The sequence below is a fragment of the Malania oleifera genome, chromosome 12 (assembly GCF_029873635.1).
Source record: "Malania oleifera isolate guangnan ecotype guangnan chromosome 12, ASM2987363v1, whole genome shotgun sequence".
Taxonomy (NCBI): Eukaryota; Viridiplantae; Streptophyta; class Magnoliopsida; order Santalales; family Ximeniaceae; genus Malania; species Malania oleifera.
In genome coordinates, this window is record NC_080428.1 from 30,804,106 (window position 1) to 30,810,191 (window position 6,086).

Consider the following 6,086-nt stretch of genomic DNA (forward strand, 5'->3'; position numbering starts at 1 on the left):
TACATCTAATATTGAATATTATTAGAGAGAATGATGTTGAGTGTTCATATACATATATAGATTGTTTTTGACAAGATCACTACTTGAGAAAAGTTTTGTCATTGGTTCAATATTTTTTGATTCAAGTGTGTATTCATTTAAAGATTTGATATTTACAATAGTATAAAACCACTTGATTAAATATCCATAGAGTTCATAACTATATATATTATCGTGGAAACTTTTTTGAAAAATATTATATTATGTTTTTGATCTTTGGAACTCATATCATATATATGTATATATATATATTTGCATAATACAAAGATCATATTGTGATTGGATACTTGGAAGAAAACTTATTGATTTAGATCTTCATAATATTTAAGACAATTTTTTTGTATGATCACATTTGCTATTCGTGTATCTAGTAAGTTCAACTAGAAACCTAATTTCTCCAAAGCTTTTACTTATATCATTACTTGGGAGATTTGATAAAAGGGATATTGTGTGAAGCATATCATTCATATAACAATTATATCGTTACATACATACTGAGCTTCAAGTTTCATCATATGGATATGTGTTAGGAATTCAATTGTATTAACTAGCTTTGTTAGAAGCAAATATTGAGTTGTTTTGTAGATTTGAAATTCTATATTTTCATCACGGTTCGGGTTGTGAACCGGGTGAGGAGGAAGTTGTGCCTTTTGTAAGTAGTGGATGTAAAGGAAGCTCTATCTTGGTTAAAGGATCAGGGATTTAGTGGAATCCTTGAGTGGGTTGCTTAAGGCGAGCACGTAGGCTGTTGGTTGAACCTTGTAAAAATTGTGTTTGTCTTCTCTCTTCTTTTACTCCTTTATCTTTCGTAACACATTTCATTATCTATCTTGCATGTGTGCATATTGAATAACCCCACACGCACTTGTTAGTTAATTGGGTAAAATAGAATTCATTGAGATAATCATTCGAATCAGTTTCAAACCCCTGCAATTAATTTGTTAAATATAGAAATAAGGACTAGGTGGTAATTAATAGTAAATATTTTTGAAAATACCCAACTCAACCCCCCCCCCCGGCGCTTGGGATTACACCTAAACTAACAAAGTCTGATTTTTTTTACCGTGTTTAGTTATTGTTTATTTGTTAATGTTCTAATTTTGGTTTGAGTTCTTAAATGCGTTAGAAATTTGGTTGTTGTTGAATTTCTGTTTGAATGAGTTTATTTTTAATTTTGTGCTTAAATTAAATAGAAAAATTGTCGTCTTTAGTTTTTTATTCTGAAGTTTAAATGCATGTTTCAATTCTTACCTGGTTATTAACTTAGGATCTTCGTTTCTCATTATAATTTAATTTAGTGCGTTTTAGGATTTAGAATTTAAATTGCATTCTCTTTTAATTCGTTAAAAAGAATCTCAAACCACCAGAAAACATGAATCTAAATTGTGTTAAGTGACTTTTGTTTCTTATTTTCGATTCGAACTACGTAAAATTTGGAATTAAACTGCATTCCCTGAGGAGACGATATGACCTTTGGGCTAAGTATTACACGACTGGACTTCTATACTTGGGATAGCTTTTGAGCTACTCATTTTTAGAGTGAGTCATGTTTTTTGGCACCATTGTCGGGGAGTGCCAACTTTAATTTCAAAATTTGTGTTTTTCTAATTATTTTTTTTAATTAAAAGAAAAACTAAAAAAAATCAAAATTTTAAAAAAATTTTATCATTCTTGTTTGCTTCTATGCTGGCAAATTTCTGCTATTTGAATTAATGTTTGATGCCTTAGGTCCGAGATATTTTGAATAGACTGTCCAAAAATTCACTTAGCACTAGTAGTGATACTTAGGGCACAGAATCTAATTATTCTCCTATTACTTTTACGAGTGATTCTGAAATTGATTTGAGCAATTTGTTTGAACAATTATTTGAGGAAGTCATGGTTGCACCTACACCACATAAACTTCAGAATTTTCTACAGCCCACATGCATATCTACACCTTCATGCATTGTGTTACCACACGACGCACCAAACTTCACAATTAAGCATGGTATGTTATTTGTGATACCCCAGTTTCACGGGATGGATTTTGAAAGTCTATACGAGCATTTGACAGATTTTGAGTTGGTCTCCACCACTTTCATTAATAAGGCTAGAACTGATGAGTATATCAAACTTCGCTTGTTTCATTTTTCTTTGAAAGATAAGGCAAAAATCTAGTTTAATTCTCTAAGACCTAACTCTATTACTAGCTGGGCTAAAATGTAGCGTGAGTTCTTACATAAGTCTTTCCTTTTCAGAGAACTCAGTACCTACAGGAGCAAATATGTCATTTCATACAGAAAGGTGACGAGACGTTCCAAGCCTGCTGGTAGAGATTCAAGGACCTGATGAATATATGTCCACATCATGAATTTGAATCATGGAGGTTAGTGAATTATTTTTATGCTACTCTAACCCCTGAATGTAAACAATTTTTCCAGACAATGTGCAACGGGAAGTTCTTCAACAAGGAACTGGATGAGGCTCTATCAGTCTTTGATTATTTAGTTGTGAGTGCCTAACAATGGAACACACGACATGAATGGGCACCAATGGTAGCACAACCTCTCAGAGCGATCAGTGGTGGCGGTAGATAGGAGGTCAAAGAGGAAACTAGTCTACAGGCTCTTGTTACTACGTTGTCTAAGAAACTAGAGGTTATGGAATCAGAAAAAGTGAAAGCTGTGAAATTAGTGGAGGAATGCTCTATCTTTGAGACCTCAAACCATAGAATTCAGGATTGTCCATTGCTACCAATATAATAGGAGAGTAGACTTGATCGGGTGCAATCAATGAATTGGGTCAACAAATCTCAAAATCAGCCATTCTCGAACACTTATAATCCTAAATGGAGAAATCACCCGAACCTCTCATGGAGGAATGATTAGTCTGGTCCATCTTCCTTATGGTATTAGCAAGTTCCTTAATCTTACGCACCACCTCCGCAACCGCTATATCATCTAGCTGCAGACCCTCCATAGAAGTTGTAGTATCAGCCGCAAAAGATCTTTCAGAGCTACGCACCTTCGGGATTTCAACCAAATTTAGCTTCTATTCCATCAAATAAATCTTTTGAGGATAGCATGAAACATATGGCGAATATGGTTCAACAATTCATGAAGTTTCATGTCACGACCAATAGTCAGAATACTCGAGCCATTAGTGAACTTCGAGACACCATGAATAACATAAGTACACACTTGAATACCTTAGAAAAAGGGAAATTTTTTGCACAGTTTCAACCTAATCCCTAGGTATATTGATAGCAATAGCAACCGGTGCACAATGCTTCATGGGATGCATTTGAGTCAGCTAAGGTCGTCATTACTTTGAGGAGTGGAAAAGAAGTTTCTCGTCCCAAAACATGTGTTGATCAACAAATAGTTGCTCCAACACCTGAAGTGGCAACTGAGATAGATAAGGGAAAATAAAAATCAAATGAAATGAGCTCAAATTCAAAAAGTCAGATAATAAGAAGGATAAGACTGCTAAGGACTATCGACCTGTGGTACCCTACCCTCAGAGATTGACATCTAGTCAGAAAAATAAGTATCACACTAAGATTCAAGAAATATTCAAACAGGTAAAGATCAGCATTCCACTTCTAAACACCATACAGCAAGTCCTTGTATATGCAAAATTCCTGAAAGATCTATGCACGGTAAAAAAGAAACTGGATGTGAAGAAGAAGGCTTTCTTGACTGAGCAAGTTAGTGTGTTGATATTGAGTCAGACTCCTCAGAAACTTAGAGACACTGGTTCTCATACTTTTTCTATCATGATTAGTGAATCTCGTATCGATAGAGCTTTACTTGATTTGGGGAGTAGTGTGAACTTGCTCCCATATTTGATATATGAGCAACTAGGTTTAGGTGAGCTGAAGAAAACTACTATGATGTTACAGTTAGCAGACAAATCCGTAAAAGCTCCACGAGGCGTTATTGAGGATGTATTCGTTCAAGTTGATAAACTTTACTGCCCAGTGGGCTTCGTTGTTTTAGACATGCAACAACCTGTCTCCACCATATATCAGGCCCCTGTTATTCTTGGGTGACCATTCCTTGCTACTTCTAATGCCTTGATTAATTGTAAAAGCGGAGTACTTAAGCTCACATTCAGAAATATAACATTGGGGATGAACGTATTCAATGCTCACAAGATGTCAAGTGGGTACGATGATGAAGAAACACATGCAATTGATGTAATAGATGATTTGGATATTTTAGAACTATTATCAGTACTTGATGTTGATAACGTGGTTGAAAATAACTCATCTAAACAACTTGAGGTATTTGATGAAAAGTTGCCAAAATTAGAGGGGCAGATCCCAGAGATGGATGGTTCCCCTTACTTGTTGGATGCGAGTTTCACGACTAGTTGGCGCAAGCCAACGTTTGAGGTTGACCTGCCTGAAATTATAAAGTCATCAGAAGAAGAAATCCCAACACTTAAGCTAAAACCATTGCTTGAAGAGCTGAAATATGTTTTCCTGGATCCAGCAGAAGGCACATTTCCTGTGGTAATTTCTTCTCACCTTACTCTTAAACAAGAAACTGAGTTATTGCAGGTATTAAGGAAGCGTCGAGGAGTGATAGGATGGATCATTGCATACATCAAGGATATCGACCTTTTGATTTGTACTCACAACATCTTCTTGGAAGGAGACACTAAACCATTCCATGATGTGCAATGGAGATCAAACCCAACCATGACGGAGGTGATAAAGAAAGAAGTGCTGAAGATGTTAGACATCTTCTATCCTACTACCGACATGTCATGCGGCCCTTGGTTTGATGACGTTATGAACTACCTTGCCACCGATCAAATTCCAGAACATGGGGTGATGTGGGATAAGCATCAGTTCTTTAAAGAGATCCAGATCACACCTAAGAAGATAAGTTGTCCTAATCGAAATGCCTAGTTTGAGAAACTCGTTGATGCACTCTGGGTCTACCAAACTGCATTCAAGAAGAATTTGGGGATGTCGCCCTACAGGTTGATTTACAGTAAGACATATTGTGCACCTGTTAAAATTCAGCATTATGCATTATGAGTTATAAAACAGATTAACTTTTCACTTGATAATGTCACAGGTTTGATAAAGTTTCCTGTGTGTGAATTTCAAGAATCCAAGAAGAAAGTTTATGACAAGGATCGCTTAGCGAAGAAGTGTATGATGCTGCTTCATAACATCAAGGATAAGCAATTTTTTCCCAATCAGCAAGATCTTCTCTACAACGCTAAATACCATCCTTTTCCCAGGAAACTGAGGTCCCGATTGGGTGGCTCATACATCATTAAACACACTCATTCCCATGGCACGATAGAACTTGTGGATCCAACGAATGATAACAGCCTCATGGTTAATGAACAGCAACTCAGGCCTCTTTTGACTTCCTTCAATCCAAATAAAGAGGTCTTGATTCTGTAAGACCCTAGGAGAATTTTCTGACGTCTCTCTCATTACTTTTCTTTTTATTTTATTTTTAATTTGTTTTCTTTATTTGCATGTCTATCATTTTTTTCTATTACATTAGTTGGTAGTGATTTTCTGTATTTTTTTTTAGTTTGTTCATCTGTGCACGGTTTTTCTATTTCCCCTATGCTTTCATATTGAGGACAATGTTCCACATTAGTCGGGGGGGGGGGGGGGGGAGGGAGAATTTGCATGTGACACTGTGCATGTCCACTTGCTGAGTTTTCTTCTTAATAAAAAAATAAAAAAAAAATAAAGAAAGAAAGAAAAAGTATTGAGGATAGATGATTATGTCATGATTAACACTGACTTATACCCTTCACATATTTGCATATAACCTAAGAATTACACACTCAAGTAATTTATGGATAGTTTCTCTTTATATATGACTTTGTAACTCCATGAAGGTTGATTGGTAGTTAATTCGTGTTAATTTGGTTATATAAACTCTTTTATTAACATGATATCGCATGAAACTAAATAGACACATTCAAGTGATTTATTGCACTTACGGTTCGTTGTGAGCAGTGAGAGAACATCTGTGGCAACTATGACACCTTGTGAGGTATCCTTGAGCTAATTATAATCT

General features: G+C 35.6%; 1 non-coding gene across 1 annotated transcript; it reads right to left on the minus strand.

Annotated features, from left to right (window-relative positions):
* Positions 1-2,289: 2,289 nt before the first annotated feature.
* LOC131145284 (small nucleolar RNA R71) lies at positions 2,290-2,395 on the minus strand. The gene has a single exon (XR_009134067.1). It is a non-coding gene; the product is annotated as a small nucleolar RNA R71 (small nucleolar RNA).
* Positions 2,396-6,086: the final 3,691 nt, after the last annotated feature.